Consider the following 6,000-nt stretch of genomic DNA (forward strand, 5'->3'; position numbering starts at 1 on the left):
ACCACTAAGGCCAACTTTCACATTTTCATGACTCTTACACATCTCGTTTGTGTAAAACTGTCGAGCAATATTCTCATTCTCTCTTCCCCACACCACTGCTGGAACTTGAATGTTTTTGTCATTATAGCCCATGATTTTATTCAAAGTTGTCCTATCAACATGATTACTTTTAGATGCATTGTCAGAAAAATGTAGTGCTGGTGATTCTCCCTGCTCTGTGGGTATGCCAGGATTGTGATGCTGATTGTTGTGTTGTAATGGCTGCCAGTCTCTTACATTGTTCAGTGTGGATGTTTCTTTTGATGTTGTGAAAGGCTTCCTCACATCTTTCTCTTATGTCTGGTGGTATCTGCTGCTTGAGGGTGGGGTCGTACAAGGCAGTTAGTGGATCTGGTAGCTCTGGGGGATCCTCGTCCAGCTCACACTGAGATGCTGTGTCTGTGTCACTATTTTCAATACTGGTAAGAACAGCAGCATCAGCAGCAATCGACCGGAGTTCCAGGATATCCTCATCTGTGAGTTCTGGAAGGATACAAGAAAAATATTTTAGACAAATGACAAATAAATACCTTATGACTATGTAGTACCATAACACATACACTAGATAAAATAATTGTTATAACACATAATTACAGATTTCACTTTCACTTATTACAATGGTACATGCCTTTAACACTGCAATTTATCCTTTTGACCTTTGGTGGAACTCCTGTCAACTTGCTTTTGTGGCCCTCTGAAACTTGATTTCCCTAACTCTTGCTGGTTTGACCTCACGCTTTGTTTTTTTCCAGAGACATTCTCCTGATGTGCATGCTGGCTGCTCAGTTCTTCCCATCCTAACATACAGCTCTACCTTAAATAGCACTGCTGCTGGCATGACTGCAACACGACCCTATCGTCTTCAATGTAACATTGTGAATGTCAGACATTAGAATTTCAATGAAATCTTTCCCTCAAGAGTAATACATTCATGACAGCAAACTATAAATTGTTGTCTATTTTACTGTTAGGTTAAAAACTTACCCAGACATGCAAGTGCAGTTCGCCGTTAAAATTGTACTGTTGTCCCGATTTACGATCACCCAGGTGTGGTACATGTCACCCCTTTCTTGCCTTGCCTCTGGCTAGGCAACACCTCTGACCGCACCACACAAAGATCTGCACGTAAATTGTTGTATTGTAATGTCTGAATGTGACCATTAACAACATAGTTGTGGGCATCCAGGGATTTATATGCCCGTAGCTTTTCTCGGCTGTAAACACTTGGTGACTCGATGAGGTAAGTGTAGATGTCCGGCCACTCCACCCTCGGCAGCCCCGTCAAGTCGTCATGCCACTCCCGTGGCCGTATGGCATACGGGTCAGGCACCCTGCTTCCATCCGCGAGAGTTAATTTACAAAAATAGCTGTCACGGTCCCGCAGCGTCAGTGACTGTACATATTCGGGACAGTTCCGAACCTTCTTCTGCATCCATATTTAATAAATCCCTCCTCCTAAAACGTGCTAGTTTACGCTTGTCAACATTGCGCCCGCGCCTCTTTTTGCCTCCAGCTAAGCCCCGCCCACCCGAAGACGTTGCAATGTTTACAAACTTTTAAGGGGTCTATATGATTCCCCTCAAATATTTCACTTGTCATGCTGTCAGTCTTTCACATTGCTGTTGGATGATTTTGTTGGAATTCAGCAGACACTCAAAGTATCTAGAAATGAATATAAATAATAATAATAATAATTAATACTGAAACACTCCTATTTAGCTAAAATCACTGAAATAAACATTCACATTAACAGTAGACTCCCACAGTGATGCTTAATTACTTTACATTTTTACAGTGTAACAAGAAATCATAAAATATGCACTGAATGTAAATTAACTGTAAAGAAAAAACATGTGCAACAGTGAAATTCATTAACAGTTTAAAACATCTTTGTTTACACATGCTTTAAATCCTCTGTCAGTGGTTCTCAGCTCTAGTCCCCGTGGCCCCCTCTCCAGATATTTTAGATCTGCTTCAATCAATCACCAGAATAAACTCATTAGGCTTCTACGTCTAAAATATTCTGTCAGGGGGTCGAGGACTTGTGTTGGAAACACTGCTCTATAGTGATGTTGTAATATGGGCTATTTCTTGTATGTATAAACAGGTTTATTGTACTTGATTTTCTTTTGTCTGTTTGGCAAATCATCTGCTATATGATTACTATAAATATTATTTAATCAGATGGTTCTGGACAAGATAAACTGGCCTACACAGAATGAAGATGAAGACAGTGATGTATCTTTTTACACACATTTATTGAGAATGGTAAGTTTGTGTTTTATTATTTCCTTACTATAAAGCTCTATAAAGATAAATATATTACTGTAGGTTACAAGACTGGGTGTAGGTAAAAAGACCAGGTGACTAACTATAGATTCTCAGCTACAGTAAATGAAAATTATGAGACAAAATTATTAGTGAACGTTTTGTAGGGGTTAAAGCAACAACAACAAAAATCTTTTGACTGAAAAATATTCAACCGAACCCCATTCCATACCCATACCCATCACACACCCAGTTTAAGAGCAGATTTTTCTTCTTGTAATTAGTGTTTCCGAGGAGTTTTTCCAGCTGTGGTGGCAGGACTATTTCTCATGGACCATGCATCCTAACCACCCAAGAATCACGTGCACTCAGAGTTTTATTCATTTTAACAACAGAAAAAAATACTAGTAAATAGTAAATATTAAAATAAGAACAAGTAAATTAATGACAAACAATAGCACACACACACACAAAAAAAAAAAACAATAACAAGCAATGTTTTGAGTCAGGTCTAACTCTAATCTGTTCGACTGTAAAATAACACTGGATAGTCTTCACTGTATGATGAAAGACAGCAGAAGGTTTATTTAGGCAGATACTGTTACACAGGGCTCTGTGCTTACTTTTCTTTTTAGGAGCGCTTGTCCTCCTAATTAAAAAAGAATTAGGAGCTCCTTGTGATCTATAATCAAAAATTCTGAACACAAAATTACCCTTCCTAATAAGAGGGGACGTTGTGACGTGTCACTTAAAGTGTCTTACAGGGGTATTTTCTTTTAAACCTTTACAATGGCATCATTTTTCATCTTGTCAAATTCAAAAAAAATTATCTTTATAAGTTTTTAAAATGTCTGTTTAAAACAATATAGTAAGAAGTAGCATAAGACAGATAAGTTACCAATCATATGAAATTAGTATTAATAAAACATTTATTTTTATGACAGAGGGTGCACAGAAGAACACAAAAGTGGCTTGTAGGTACATTTTCAGACGTTCACAGAAAATGAGAGCGCACGAGTGAGTTCTCAAGACTCAAAAGCAACTGAAAATGATACGTTCTGTCATCACCAGTGTTAGAGCCCTGCACGGGCCTCAGATTCCCGTCAGAGTTACTGGCCCATTTAGATGAACGGCCCACACACAGGAGTGAACACACACACACACACACAGATGGAGAAGTGAACACCCACACCACACACACAGTAGTGAACACACACAGACGGAGAAGTGGTAAAGTGGGAGCAGCTGGGGGTCCAGTGCTCAAGTGCACCTCAGTCGTGGTTTTGAAGGTCATTGACTCTCCTCACCTACAACTCAAACTCATAATGAGACTCGAACCCATGACTTTAGGATTACAAGCCTGAGATTCTAATCATTAGGACACGACTGCAACTGCTCAAATAAAAGAACATTGATTTTTGAGTGTGCTTCTGTTATTCATGAAAGTGATGTTTTGTAAATCAATTTCCAATAATTAAAATCTAAGATCTTAACAGGTAACTAACTTGTTTATATTATAATTTTACACAAATTATATGCTGCCAATCTTAATAAAGTTAATCTGGGGAAATATTAAACACATTTCATTAATGTTTAGAAGAAATTATTTTAACCATTTTAATAAAAGATTTGATCATTCAGACGGTCAAAATCCACCATCAGTGTAATCCTTTAACAGTCTCAGTAGCAAAAGTTTTTTTAAAAGTGAACTTCTCCTTTAATGAAATTCACTTTAACCAAATTGTGATTGATTTTGTTTTATTGAACCACAAATGTAATTTTGTTCTATAAAATCTCCATAAGTTCTTTCCAGTCCTGTAATTTGGAGATCAAGATCAGTTTTGGTCTTTTGTCAGCTCTGCAGTTCATTCAATTCATTTCACGACAGGACTTTTATTCTGCTCTGGCGGTGTGACGTCATAAGGCTGCGCGCGCTCACCGCGTCTGTGATTCGGTTGAAGAAAGGTGTGTGTGATTTTAACCATTTGATGGGTGTTTAAATCGATACAACTACTTCCGGAGAATTGTATATAAACTTAGTAATGAATTGTTACCGACTGTGTTACTGTAATACTTTATGTTTTTTAGTGTTATTATTTGTTATTAATGAAGGGTATTCTGTAAACCGCAAGAGTAACAGAAACGCTGCGTCTCATCTCTCTCTGAATCTGAATCAGTTCATCATCGAGGACTTGTTTTCTTTTAAAGTGCCTCAGGTCATTGCTTGAATTTACAAAAAAAAGTTAATTGTTTGCCGTGAAGACAAATCCATTTGTAATATCCTCGTAAAGGATGCTCGATGTGTTTAGTTTTGTCTGTTTCTAGAAGTGAACAGGACAGAATCTCACTAAATATTAATCCTGTGATCAGAAAAGAGCAGATTTAATATTTGGTTACAGAGGGTTTATCTCTTAAAGCTTGTGCTCTGAAGGTATCTCTAACACATTTATCAGAGAAGTGCTTGACGTTAAAAAGAGTTATTAAGTGCAGTAAGTTTCAGAAAACAACTCTTTGGTGTCTCTTTCTTTTTCCTGACTGTTCACTTTAATCCTTTAATCTGTTTGAACTTTCTCAGACTATAGTTTTTGCTGTGGTATATGAAGAAGTACTTAAAGTGTATGGAAAGTTAAGTTATAATGATATAAAATTAGTCTCATTATTATTATTTTTGTGTGTGTATTTACATTTATGTTAAAATGACATTTTCTGATTTGTGACATTACTTTTTATGTAATGCTGAAACACTGCTGGTCTCTTTCAGAAGTTATAGTGACTCTTTCTTTTCCAAGAAACAATGTGAAACAGATTGATTATATAATTTTCATTTTTGAATATTTTAAAATATAATTGAAATAGATTTTACACACTTTAAACAATATTGTATCGCATATGGAATATCATATTTTTAAATAAGGTATTGCATATCGAATTTTTCTATATCACTAGCTTTTTTGGGAAGATGTATCCTTGTATGTCCAAGAGAAAACTGGTTAAAGTTGTGATTTGTCTTCAAAAGATGTTTTATTTGATTTTGAATCAAAAAGAATATCTGTAAACTTTATGCTGAATCTTATGATTTTATTTGGTAAATTTTGTATCCATAAAAGTAAAATAAATCTTAACCTTGTTTGAAGGTTTTTATGGTTAATTTACATTCATATATGGATTCTATAAAATGTATTAATAGTAAAACATTAAAAGATACAATTATATGTGCGAAAGATTTTAATTTATTTAAAAAGTGATCTTATATTTGTTGTCTTTTGGAATATTGACATTTAGTTGTTTTTTCTTTGTATTCTTGCCAACTTGTATATCTGTATAGATCATTATTTATTTTATTTGAATTTCTTGTTTTAATTGTACACGTTTTTATTTTGTTGTAGTTTTTTCATTTTTAAAAAAGTTAGTAATGATAACTTTTACAAACCATCTACAAATGTTTTCATCAAAGTGTAATCTATTAAATATAATCTACAAATCAGTAAATTCCAAATATAATCTTATTAAAAATATTATCCTTTTATTTGAATTTTTTCTCTCTTCAGGTGATTTAAGTCCATTATCTCTCTCTCTCTCTCTGACTGACTCCTCACCAGTGTGCAGAAACTACTGAACTAGGGAGCTGATTGAGACACAGACAGAGATTTAGTTTGGACTTATTTTTCTACAGTTAATTTATTCTCATCTTAA

Source organism: Cyprinus carpio, chromosome A4 (genome assembly GCF_018340385.1).
Source record: "Cyprinus carpio isolate SPL01 chromosome A4, ASM1834038v1, whole genome shotgun sequence".
In the NCBI taxonomy this organism is placed as follows: domain Eukaryota; kingdom Metazoa; phylum Chordata; class Actinopteri; order Cypriniformes; family Cyprinidae; genus Cyprinus; species Cyprinus carpio.